Source organism: Mercenaria mercenaria, chromosome 19 (assembly GCF_021730395.1).
Source record: "Mercenaria mercenaria strain notata chromosome 19, MADL_Memer_1, whole genome shotgun sequence".
Classification (NCBI taxonomy): domain Eukaryota; kingdom Metazoa; phylum Mollusca; class Bivalvia; order Venerida; family Veneridae; genus Mercenaria; species Mercenaria mercenaria.
In genome coordinates, this window is record NC_069379.1 from 30,019,762 (window position 1) to 30,034,296 (window position 14,535).

Sequence of the window (14,535 nt, forward strand, 5' to 3'; positions counted from 1 at the left end):
TGTTCAGCTCAGTTTTGAACTCTCGGTTGAGTTTCTTTGCCTCGTGTACGAAGCAGCTACGTTTGAGCCGATTCTTTGTGTAGCCATCTAGCTTGGCTTTCATGGGATGGTCTTGAAAATACCTGAACTTCTCTGCTTGAAGCAGAACCTTTGCATGTGTTCTGTCTTGTAACGGCTGTGTGCCAGTTAGCTTCTTCATGAAGGAGATTGGTGTAGACTTTGTAGCACCTGTCATGACCCGCAATGCTTGGCTTTGAACCTTGTCTAAAGCCTGTTGGTTAGTTTTGGCAGTAGTGGACCAGGCAGTTGAGCTATACTCTATAGAATAGTGTGGTGGACGATTTCTCTGTATTGATCGATACAAACCAATCTTCAGCCCAAGCTGAAAGCTTGTTGATGGCTTCTTGCATCCTGTATGTGGCTGTAGTGGCATGTTCTTCCTTACACCATAACACCAGATCGTCAGCGTAGAAAGCAGCCTTAACTCCTTTCGGTAGTTCAGACACCAGATCATTGATGAAAAGCAAGAAGAGTGTAGGGGATAAGACTCCGCCTTGTGGGACACCATAACGCAACAGGAACTTCCTACTGCTGGTATGTTCTAAACTGACTCTTGCTCTCCTGTTGTGGAGGTATGACTTAATCCACCTCAGCATGTGACCTCCTACTCCAGTCTTCATCAGCATGACGAGGAGTGCATCAGTCCAGACTTTGTCAAACGCCCTCTGCAGATCAATCCATGCTGTAAGCACGACTTTCTGCTCTTGGAAGGCGTCCTCTATCTCTTGCGATAGATAAGTGGTCTGGTCCTCAGTTGAGCGGAATTGTCTGAAGCCAGCTTGTTGCATTGCGAATAGGTTGTTAGTCTCCATCTACCATTTCAGGCGTGCATTCACAATCCTCTCGATGGTCTTTCCAACACAGCTGGTTAGGCTGATTGGGCGGTAGCTTGCAGCATTCTTTGGATCCTTCCCTTTCTTGTGGATGGGGATCATGACCGCCTCTTTCCATATCAGAAGCAGTCCTTGTGTCCAGCTGTAGATGTAAATTTCCAAGAGTTTGCAAATTGCTTCAGTGCCTAGATGGGTCAGCATTTCATTTGTGACTCCATCTGGTCCAGGAGACTTCTTTGTCTTCAACTGCCTAAGAGCTGTCTGTAGCTCATGCAGTTTAAGACCCTGCTTCATGCATTCTGGTGTCACTTGGCTTGTCTGCCTTTCCCTTTTTTCTCTTCGGGCTTCCCTTTGCCGTTCCCTGTTGATGGAGATGTTGGAAACATCTTTGTAGTTTAGCAAACGTGTTTACCCGTCAACAGTTCACCATTCTCTTCCAAAGTTACTGAGACTCTTCCTCTTCCTGTTTCTTCATCGTTCAGCTGTATCGTCAATCTCCACAGCTTTTGGCCATCTCGCTCTAGGCTGAGCGAGGCTGTTTTGTTTCTCCAGCTCTTCCTCTGTGCTTCCCGTTTGTGCCTGAGGAATTTGGCCTTGGCTTGCTGTAGCTGGTCTAGGTTACTTTCTTGTGAGGGATTGTTTTCTGCTTCCTCCCTGGCTTCTGATGACTTTGCCTGTAGATTCTCCAACACATCACTCCAGTAGGGCTTATCCATGCTTATTATTTGTGTCAAATAATGTTGAAATCGGACCATGCATGTCAAAGTTATGGACTGAACATGAAGACAACATTATCAGTATATATGTAGTGAAAATTGGCTAAGTTCAACCAAGTACTGGGACCTTGACCTTTGAACTAGTGAAGTGGTGTGAAATTACTTTGAAATCGGACCACGCATGTCAAAGTTATGGCCCGGACACGAACACCACCCCTTCCGGAACACACACTCACAAACACACACTCGGGGCGTTGAATACTTCATGTCAGGAAGCCATCCACCTGGCTTACGGAAGGTCGGTGGTTCTACACAGGTGCCCGCTCGTGATGAAATAATGCACGGAGGGGCACCTGGGGTCTTCCTACACTATTAAAGCTGGAACGTCGCCATATGACCTATCATGCGTCGGTGCGACGTTAAATCCAGCAAAACACACACTCGCACACACGGACAGGGGAAACACTATATGCTCCCCCCCCCCACCCTCCCCCACCACCCATGGCGGGGGAATAATAAATCATTTGTCTCAAAGTGAAGAAAATAAAAAAATCTTTTGTGTTCCTTGTATGTGCAATATAGGTGATGGAAAAAATGGAAACAACAGGATTTTAAGTAAGAATAAATTGATGTACACTGCTTGTCAGTTTTTATTCACAGAAGATAAATCCCGATGCTATTTGCTAATCAAATTTTGCATAAATGAGTCCCTTCTCAGACGATATCAAGATTACCTATAGTTAGTAGCCAGATTAGTTTAATGTTATAATTGCTAAAAGATCCAAAAATTATAGGAAATATTTGAAGTAAATCAGTGTAAAAAGTTTTGTTTTTTTTAATCTATAATTATTGACAATTATCAGTCGGAACCACAGGAGTACACTTTTCAGTACACCCGAGTTTGTGAGTATTTTTTAAAAGTTGAAAGTAGGAAAACTTTGGATCGTATTCATGACAAGGGCGGAAGTCCGGCAATACATGACGGTCGGATAAGGCCTAACAATCTGCGTTTCCGATCTCGAGCTCTTGTTACCGGGATATGTCAGACAGGGTTTTCCCATATTTTGCCAGGGAAAACTCATCTTATACACCAGGTTCTAAGATGACAACACGTAAATTCAAACTCTATATACTATGATAAAACAGTGCTTAAAAGAAAGCATTAGTTCCACTTTATAATATAAATATACTAAAATTCTAATTAAAGAATACAGCCCGCCCGCTTAACTCAATAGGGAGAACGCAGATCTACAGATCTTTGGGTCGTGAGTTCGAGCCTGGCCGAGGCGTATGTTCTCCGTGACAATTTGATAAAAGACATTGTGTCTGAAATCATTCGTCCTCCACCTCTTATTCATGTGTGGAAGTTAGCGATTACTTGCGAAGAACACTGGTTAGGTTAACTGCCCGCAGTTACATAACTGAAATACTGTTGGAAAAAGGGCGTTAAACCCAAAACAAACAAACAAATTAATGAATACGGCATGCAATTAGAAGAATCTTGTATACTCTTTGGATAGGTATATCATGGCATCTTGTTATCGCCTAAACAGTGACTGTCGGGCCTTATGGCGGAAAGGGACAGTCAATTTGAAAATCGGAATTCATACCAGTGCGAAAAACTATCATAATAAACTGAATTATGAAAGTGTAGAGCGGATGTTTTTATATAATTAGCACTTCTTCATGTGACATTTTCAGACTGTCCATTCCGTTGTTTCTATGATATAAAAGAGTAAAAATCTGGTTTCAGGACACTAAATTCTGGGACACCTTGCCCGACTTGCACAGTATTATCTGCAAATGAATGACCTAAAACATAATTATGTACATTTTTAAGCATGTGATCAGACGAAAATAATGGTGGAAAGAAAAATGTCTCTTAACCGCAAAATAAAGATGAATCTTGGTGGATGGATGACCGTTTCCATTTCGTCCGACTTCCGATACCCCAGGTAAGATTTTAGACCCGGCCCTCTTACTACAGGTAGCTTGGAAAATCGATTCAAGAATTTATACATTTTACACAATAATTACTCGTCCGTAGGAATCCTTAGTTGTAGGAATCCTTAGTTGTATAAACATCATACAAGGGGTAATTTTATCAATAGCCCGATCTTGGATACTGTATTCGGCTCGAATGGATTTTTGCCAGATCGGATCTCACGAGGCGCGTAAAATCCACGAGAGCCGAATACAAAATCCGAGATCTAGCTACTATTATAATGACCCTTTTATTATATACCTCTACTTTTTTGTTTGTTGTTATTGAACGACATCTTCAGTGCAAAGCGATATTAAAATAGAACTAAGTGTTTTTATGTGCGCTATTTATAGAACTGTGTAAGGTCACGCATATTAATGTAAGTAGCCCGGCAGCATGCAATACAGAAGGTACAATACGGATTTTTTCTGCCTGTTTATATTTAATTGTGAAATAGATTTTGTTTACATAATTTAAAAAGGCATATAACGAATATCATAACCAGTCTTTAAACTGCATCTGCCTATTCTTTTATTGAAATGATATAATAAGCTACAATACGAAAAAGGCCCCTGCAACTATATATCTCTATCCGCATTGGTTATCTTGTAATGCAGACAAACTAAATAGATACTCAAGAAGTATCAACTATCAAAACAACTATAATCGAGTTTAGAATTCTTATATCTATTAATTATGGAGGGAAATTTGTATAAAACTTATTTCTATTGTTTTGTTTTCCCTGCTTGACAACATGCGTTGCAGAATCACAATTTTCACCACTTTCGCATTTTTCATTTTTTTTAAAAGGGAGATAATTTTCAACAACATAATGTGTCAATACAGTAAAATACTGGTAACAAAATTGTAAAACTATTGAAACATTTATAATAGTAATAAAATAAATAGTTTAAAGAAAACTTTTGAAATACATTTTAGTCCTAATCCGCTTTTTATTTTAAGGAATAGCTTAATTATATAAACGTGTCTAAACATTTCTATTTGTTGTACGTTTACTGCTTGTTATAATTAAGTTATACACTTGGTTTCCATAGGACTGTTTATTCAGGAACACCGCGGGGGTCATTAAGCTGGAAATCAAAAAGCTTTCCATCCTTTTTCTTCGTGATCTTGTCCTATTTTCACACATACCTGATCTTCTTGATATTTTATCATGTACTTTCTTCCGAACAGCGGTCATCAAATCATTATTAGATCTGTAACCCAAGTTTTGGGCCAATTATTTCATTTCGCACACGGTAATCCATATTGTCACCCAGTTATTCATCTATATTATAAGTTCATAGGACGTGGTATAAAATTGTTCCTCTCTGTACGCTATGGTGTGTTTTATTGACATGTAAAATATGTTAATATATCTAGTTATTGGATTCATTTACTAAAATAATTAAAAAATTTACAGTGAAGTTGTTTTTTTGTTGTTTTTTTTGAAGTACTAGTTTACAGTAAAGAGTCACAAACTATTGCGTTAAAGGGAGGTAATTTTCGAACACGTAATCTGTCTTTACATTGTAGGATACTTGTAAGAAAATTTATATTTACTAAAATTTGGGTAATTATAATAAAAGAAATAAATTTAAAGGAAATATTTGACATTTTTATAAGTCTTAATCCACTTTTCTTTTCAAGAAGAACGTAATTATATAAAGCTGTTGAAAACTTTGTCGTTAAGAATTCGTTGTTTGAGATATATGAAAAAATTTTGATGCCATTCAGGCAAAGTGTAAACGTATGCTGCATATATTGCAAAGCAGTGTCTGCATTAGAGCCCGCTCCGTGGCTATTCAAATTCTATTGTATGTACATGCAACCCATTATTACAATACGTAACAATTAACGGCCACGAGCCACACTTCCGCACATTAAACCACAGGTATTTTATTAGAATTTCATACAAAATGGACTCTAGTTTGACAGGCGTCTCACTGTTCATAGTCGGGATTTTCAGTATAGGATATCGACCGAGTACGAGGTCTTTCTCTGTAGGAAAGGCCTATAAGCACGGGCTTCTTGTGAGAGCGCGAAGGTACTAGTTAAAGGATACGACAGAAGAGGAATCTGTTTGGGTGGATATATCTAACTCTCATGTAACAATTTTGGTCACAAACAGGTTCATAGTTTTCCCTATATATTCTATATAAAACTGACATCTTGTAAACAGCTACGAAACATAGCTAGACCAATTTCAGAAAAAAAATCCTTACCTCATTTTAAAGAGTTATGATAAAACTAATATAAATTAAAGAAAAAAGTACGGGTCATGTATCTTCTAAGAGAGATTTCTCTGGTCTCATTTGCATACTGTATAATCACACCAAAATCACACTGCTGTGACCTGGAAGTACTAGTCATACTAAAATTGAGCTTCACTTCACCAGATACAACCTGCTCTCCCATTTTTCCTACCAAAATGCAAAAAATACATCCACAATGAAATTTAAACAGAAACTAGCTTTAATTTAGATCTCTGTTGCCATGCCAAAGGAAAAATTAGTGTTCAAATACCTGGTAGCCATTACGCTCCCACGCTGGTTCTTTTACTTGCGGTAGCTGCGTACACTTAGATTAAAAAATTTGGACACAGCCAAGCTTACATGAAGCGAGTCGCAGTATTGCACTTCCCTAATGAGCAGAATTAGGGTGGTCATTTTATAAATTGCGTGTTTTGTGCTTTTAATTAATGAAAAGATCAGGACTCTCATACAAGAATACAGAAAGTTATTAAAACGAAAGTTTTACACCATCCATTATAAATCATCAATTTTGCACTTTTTGAATAGCCTGAAATGATCCCGCTGCAGGAACAATGTCCAATTTTATTGCATTTCTCAATTTAATAGTCCCTACTGAACCACAGGATATAAACGGAATGTGGGACCATCCATCTTGTTTTTTTTTTTTTTTTTTTTTTTTTTTTTTTTTTTTTTTCACAAAATAGCAAAAAAGGTTCCTGAGTATCAATCAACAAGCACGGAACCCTTCTGTGATTTGAATTTCCCGCGCCACGCTGTCTCTTCAGTTCATACAAAGTTAGTGTCAGTTAGTTAGTGTTAGTTTTGCAACTGACATCAGAATTTTACATGTAGGCCTATCGGCTGTTTAAATGTTCTAAAGAATTAACAATCATTAGCTCTTATTTTGATTTACAGACATTCAAAATCACGAAGTTCTAATTATTACAAATACTGACTGGGCCAAACTTCGAAGTGTACCCTGGTCCCTGCTACCTTAAGTTAGGCCTTTTGAAGTAAATCGACAGAGTCTTGTAACCGCTCGGGCAATATATCTCCATCCACACCTGATTGCTATTGTTATGCAGTTGAAATCAAATATTTATTACAATTACTTATTGAATGATATTTGTTTGAATCTGGTACAACATGCGATAAAGGCAGGGGATGCAATAAAGGTTTCAATTTTGTAAAAGGGAGGTAATTTTAAATTAAGTGTATTTCTGACAATCATAACATCTTTATTTGATTCCAAATCACATCCAAAGGACGTTCATGAATGTGCTACACAAAATAGTCCTATTCATGAACAATGCGGATGAATTATCAATGAACAAGCAGTTCTTATTCAACCTGTATCCGCTCGCACTGATCATTTAGATTATATAAGATCTATCAATGATAAGGTATTCCAACTCATGGTTACATCACAAGCTTGATCAGGCAGAGTTTATCTTAGATATGAGGCACATTAAATTTGTATTTGTTTTACATTCATGTATATTCATAGACAGGCATTTAAGCAGAAAATAAGTCTACAAAAACCCGCAACAATCAGACATTTCAAGGCTTTGATTAAATTACAGCTCTGTCATTTTAAATTTGTATATTATAAAATGGAATTATAGTTAAAGCCCTGTTCCGCAGCTATTCAAATTCTGTTTTGTGTATACAACTCACGATTACAATAGGTAACATGCAACGCTTCAGTATGCAAAACCACAGGTATTTTATACAAAAAAGACTATTTTGACAGGCGTCACTGTTCATAGTCAGAATTTTCATGCTTTTTAAGTTACATTAATTTAAGGTTAAAAGGTAGGACTGGAGCAGGTCTTTAGTAAATTTTATGAAAAAAAAGTAACGCCAAAAGTACATACTGCATCTGACAGTAGCCTTACAAATTATACAAAAATAATATTAAATTAATATTGCTGAAACGTCGTTAGAAATTATACATAATGTGAAAAAATCAATTTTGAAAAATAAATATCATCAAACACTGGTATTTAACACGTTTTATTGACTCTATTTCTTGTGGAAAAAAAATCCCCCATTGCACCAAAAAACGTTGTAGCTACCACAAAATTTTCGGTGGTGGGAGGGGGAGGGGGTGTGTGGAAACGCTTGCGTACACATTCTCCACACCACAGCTACGCCCCTATGTTTTATTTTATTTCTTCTACTAATTAAAGGATACGACAGAAGATGAATCAGTTAGCAGGGCCGTAGGAACAGGGGGTGGGGGATGGGGAAGGGGGCAATAACTTGGCCGATTAAAGTAATTGTCTTAGCAATGTTTTGACAGCGAGTCGATTTAAGGCTGATTTTCAAAATGTGTGCCACCCCTCCCCCTATCTGAGCATGCTTCCTACGTGCTTGGTTTGGATGGATAGAGGCTATAGTTAACTCGCAAGTAGCCTTGTAAACCGCTCGGGCAATATATCTTCATCTGATTTCTTGATTACCGGGCTAGTGTTATGCAGTTGAAATCAAATATTTATTACTTTTACTTACCGAGTGATATAGGGTTCACTTTTGTAAAATGGAGGTAATTTCAAACAATATGATTTGTCTTTTTGGTTGAATACAAAATTATTAAAATATGTGTTTATGCTAAAACCTTATAATTGTAGCAAAACTTTATAACTTAAGAGAAAATCTTAGATATCTTCTCGACTCATAAGCCTCTTTCATTAAAAAATAGGTTACTTATTTATTTCTGATGGTGTAACTTAAAAGACGTTATGCAAGACGTTATACCTACCACTAGGTAGTTAAATAGTTTTTGATGGCAGTTACGCCATGTAATTCGTAGTTTAGAGTAAAATGAAAAGAAAACGTTTAATAGAATGCAAGTTATTATACAATTCCTAAACTTTTTCGTAATAGCTAGAACTAGTGTTGATGAAAAGAGTACATGTTATCACCACTTTTTTTTTTAATTATTGGGCGCAACATGGGTTTCGTACCGTGCATAAGAATGGCATCATTTTTAATGAAATGTTGTACGCATTTTTTACATTAGCCATGAGAAAACCAACATAGTGCGTTTCCGACCATCATTGATCCAGACCAGCCTGTGCATCTGCAGTCTGGTCAGATCCATGCTGTTCGCTAACAATTTCTCTAATTCCAATAGTTCGTTGTTTGAGATATTTGAAAGGAAACGGCCAATTATTTATTTATGAGACCCGAACTATTGTTAGGTGTCAAAAGATCACATAAAGTCAAAGATAAAAGATAGCTGAGTTTGCGAAAATTCCGGATTTGTAATTATCGTAAATAAATTTTATGAAAAGAAAATAAATAAAAAAATAAACAGGCAAAGGGTAAACGCATGCTGCATGTAACGCAAAACAGTGTCTGCATTAGATCCCGCTCCGTGGCTTTTCAAATTCTATTGTGTGTATACATGCAGCCCGTTATTACAATAGGTAATATTTAATGGCCACGCGGTACACTGTCGCACGCTAACGGAAACGCTTGCGTACACATTCTCCACGCCCTAGCTACGCCCCTGGGTTTGCTTTTTTCTTCTACTAATGAAAAGATACGACAGAAGATGAATCTGTTAGCAGGGCCGTAGGAACAAGGGGTGGGGGAAAGGAGGAAATAATTCGGCTCTTTAAAGTCTTAGCAATGTTTTGAGTCGATTTTAGGCTGATTTTCAAAATGTGTGCCTCCGTCCCTTCCCCCCCCCCCCCCCTCCATCTGAAAAAGTGTTTCTGGTTTGGATGAATAGAGGCTATATCTAACTCTCATGTAGCCTTGTTATATAACCGCTCGGGCAATATATCTTCATTTGCACATGATTTCTTGATTACCGGGCTGTAGGAGAGATCGCCGTGACGTCACGCTTTAACATCTCGAGGGCTGACCGGGAAACTATTGTATCTGCATTTTTGTAAATTTTACAGGAGAAAGAAAAAACTGAATATTTTCTTAAAAATACAGCTTAGTATTACCATTCTTAGTAAATCATTATCAACTGAAATAAGAAATAATATGTTGACTTTTAAAATGTACTCAAATAATTTATTTTTAAGATTTAGCAAAAAGTGTCAGATACAATAGTTTCACGTTCAAAATGACGTTATTGAATTTAAAAAATTACCGTGAAACTATTGTATCTGCATTATTCATTAAATATCATTTATAAAATTCATATTGCTTTAAGCATAGAATTATTGTTTTACTTATAAATAACATAAATTACAAATATACAATGAAAATAGTGTTAGATACAGTATTTTCTTTCTGATGACCGGGAAACTATTGTATCTGCACTTGAATTATTTTTTCATTTTTTATTATTATTTCACTGAATAATCGCTTATCTGTATTTATATTTTTGTATTTCCATTGATAAATTGGTAAATGAATTAAACTGAACAATACCTTAAGCCAGTAATAATGGTCAAATAAAATAAAAATATGTTTATCATTACCTTAAATTATTATTATTATTATTTTTATTTTATTTTTTTTTTTTTGCAAGCGTATGCATTAATACTTGACTGTACACATTTCATTACATCCGGATATAAATTTCATACAAGAAATCAAGAAATTAATTTATGCTAAAATGAAGCTATACAAGGGGGAAATGAGCTGCAGCATGAGAAAACCAACATAGAGCATTTATGACCAGTGTGTGTGGATCCAGACCAGCCTGTGCATCTGTGCAGTCTGGTCAGGATCTTTACTGCTTGCTAACTGTTGTAAGTTTCTCTAATTGCAATAGGGTTTGAAAGTAAACAGTATGGATCCTGACCAGACTGTGCAGATGCACAGCTATGTTGGTTTAATTTGGACCGTTTTCACCCCTCCCAAATATTCAACAAGAATTTAATTTTTCAGGACAGTCCGTGAATTCCACTGTCATTATTTCAGTAATGGTACAGCACTTTTGTGTTTTAACTTATAGCCAATATTGATGTGCAGTGGCATGGTTACAGAGTTCTGTTGCTTTTGAAGTGACTGTGTAAGGCATAAAAAAAATTGTTTGTTTCCATTGTTTGTTTACAGTATTCCGACCTACCGAAAATGGTTGGTCCGACCCTAAAATTTTAATGTTTTTATGGCCTTAACGAAATTTTTTTTTCAAATTTTTAATAAAAAAATGCAGAACTGCACTTTTTATGCTTTAAACATTGTCATTGATGTTAGAAAGGAACTTATTGGTGCTCTAAAGACATAACCTCCTTATTTGTATTCATTTCTTGACATAAAAATAATTTCCGAAAAGTCTCAATAATTTTAAACAAACAAAAAACATTATCCAAACCTACCTACCCTAATTTATTTTGTACATGCTACCGAAAACAAAAAAAAAATTAAGGCCTAATTTACCTTTATGTGAACAATTTAATATGCGATTTTGTTCTCTGTATCACCTGTGTTCCAGCTACAGTAGTATAGTGAAACTTTGGTGACAGACAGCAAAATGAAAAGCCAGAAAGCAAGCACATGACCACACGCATGTGCGATAAATGAATAAAAACTTAGGCATTTTGTCATGTCCTTACCCTCTCCGAAGCATACAACCCTCCCATGTGACAGAACAGCATAATCCGAGAGGAGTCACAAAGGAAACTAAGGTAATGCATCATTGACCTAATCTGGTCATGCTGCCATTTTCAAAAGTAAAGGACAAGAAAAAGCAACAAGATAAGCCATTATGTCACATAACAGAATGACACATGGCTAACTCCGTCTTCTATATTTTCATAAATGTATGTACAAAATTAAGTCCATAGCCATTAAAGTGTAAGCCGTGACTGTATGAATTAACATGGTTATAATAGAGCCACGTCACACTAACAACTGCCTTTGGTAATCTTCAGGACTTTGCAAACACTGTGGGCCCAGATCAGTCTGATCAGGGCCCACACTGTTTGCTAAGTAACAAAAGACCTATTAAACTTTTTCAAGAAGCAATTTTCTGATCCTATTTCAACAAACTAAAAGCACAGAAAAGCCTGGATCTACAGTAAGTCTTGACAGAAATTTACTCAGTCATGAAGACACTTTTTTGCATGACATGTCTCAATTATGTAATAGTATTCAGCATTATTTTTTTTTGGGAAATTGGCTTTGAAGCTTACAAGCCGAGTTCTTTCTGAAAAAATTGTAACAATTTTCCAACAATAAAAATAACACGAGGATCCACAGAGTCGTGAAACGCTCACCTCAGTGATACCAATTTACCAAATGTATATTAAAGCTCTTGGCTTCTTGGTTTTAGACTAGATAATATTTTCAAATCTTTTCCTACATAAGTGTATGTAAAAGAAGTGATTTTAAGAACAGCTTGAAATATCTTGGTAGAAGCATCTTGGTAGATGGTCACCTCACAAACATTTCTGGACAGGTTTTGTTTAAACAATTCATGCCTAGCAATCTGCGAATGAGGACTTTGGCAAACGCTGAAGACCAACCTCAGACGCAACAGAATGTGACGTATGATTAGGGACTTCACTGTTTGCATGAAGGATTCACTTGTTCTAAGTAAATCAAGACCTGACACCACCATACAAGTTTGCACATACAACATTTTATTTCATAACCAGTGTGTTTGCAGTTACCGTGAAACTATTGTATCTGTATCACATTATGTGAAAATGTTAATGCAAACTATTATTTATTTTAGTTCTTTAATATTCACATAAAACCTGAACAACAGTAACAAGTTTTCTCCTTGTTTGGTGTTTAAATTACAGACCATAATGTCACAAATAATGTTTTTTTTCAAATTGAGACTGTAACAGGAAAAGTTACCGGGAAACTATTGTATGTGCTTAGGAGGCAGATACAATAGTTTCCCGGTCAAAGAACTTTTAAGAAGTTGATGGTTGCAGATACAATATTTTCACATTTTTAAAAAAAGAACAAGAAATTATTGGAAAGTTTTTATAATATTTTTGCAGTAGATGTATGACAATAAAAGGCTTAAGAAAATGCATTAAAACCATTTTTGGTCATTGTCAGATACAATAGTTTCCCGGTCAGCCCTCGATCTGTTTATCTGGTCTGGTGGTGGGCTTAACAAATGTTTTTACATCGTTTGAATATGGGATCGGGATTTTTAATTTTTGATAACTTTTTCGCTAATTTATGGATTTTGAAATTTCAAAAAAAAAAAAAAATTGAAATGCTTACGATTTTCATATTTTCTTATTTAGATATTTTCTTAAAATGAAAACTCATTTTAAATGACATATGATTCGAATAGCGGCGTAACGATGCTCAAAAGTTTTAGAAAAACACTGTAAGTTAAGCGTTCATAATCAATCCATTTTATTTCGAAATAATAATTTAAACTAATCAACAAATTGCTTGTTTTATATCCTTTCCATTGATCAAAATATATTGATATCATTTGAATGTGTTTTAAGAAAGTTTAAGCCGTTAAAAAACATCACTGTTTAAAACATGTACGTTCGGCGTCCTTGGTCTTACCAATTCTAAAAAAATAGAAAATACAACGGATATTTATACAAACACGATTATTCCTGTTTTTTTTTTTTTTTGTTTTTTTTTTTAATATTACTTACCAAGTGATATTTATATAAATCGCAACATGCGATAAAGGAACTGGCTGCGATGATTTCACTTTTGTAAAAGGGAGGTAATTTTAAATAATATGATCTGTCGCTTTAATTAAACACAAAAAATAAAATTTATATTTTTACAAAAACCTTATAATTGTAGCAAATCTTTATAGCTTAAGGGAAAATCTTAGATATGTTATAACTGTAGTATATGGAGAAGGAAACGAGCGTTTATATAGAGAAGCGTGTTTATACTTGGGTATGCAGTATATATGTACATATCAGGAATATGAAAAAAGCTGAAATAATCGTTTTTTGCAAACAGGAGAGTGTGTGCATTTATAGTACCGGGAACGTTTATTTTGATGCATATGGTAGACTTCGAGTCTGCTATTATTCTTTTTTGATTGCATTCTATGCTTCCAAGGGATCTTTTTACAGATTTTATTAACTATCACAACAGCAATCGTTAGTGCCGTGCGGCGGCTGTAAAAGTCTCCCCGTACTTTGGTACTTATATTCAGTGTTGTTATATTTTCTGGTCCTTTGGGATCATGGAGTCCATTTGATAGATGTGTAAGAGAGTTCCGCTTCCGGTGCTAGTGGGGGCGTGAGAGGTGTTGCACATTTTATTACCTCTCATGATCAGACTCAGTCAAACCGAGTCTGCTATTATTCTTTTTTTGATTGCATTATATGCTTCCAAGGGATCTTTTTTACAGATTTTATTGCATATCCTGATAATATAAAGTGTAGTTCATGCATTTACAATGTATTGACGTGAACCCTTTTTATTTTTGTCAATAAAAGGAGAGGATGGTGGAGATGTATACAATTTATCATGATGTGGGGAGTGTTTATAATGGAGTATGTGGTAATAAACGTGCATGTATTGTCGTGCAATACATACTTTGGTAAATGGGAGTACATGCATTAATTGACAATACGAAAAACAATACATTTTGCAATAAGAATGGGATTTGCACTGGGATTTGCAGTTGTACTTGTATAACCTAACAACATAAATTTGCGGTATACGGTAATACAGCTAGCAAAAAAGCCGTGGTTTTATGGCTGAGAAGAATGGTTAGTTTAATCAGCTGTATACTGTGGTAAATTTATATCCTTACGATA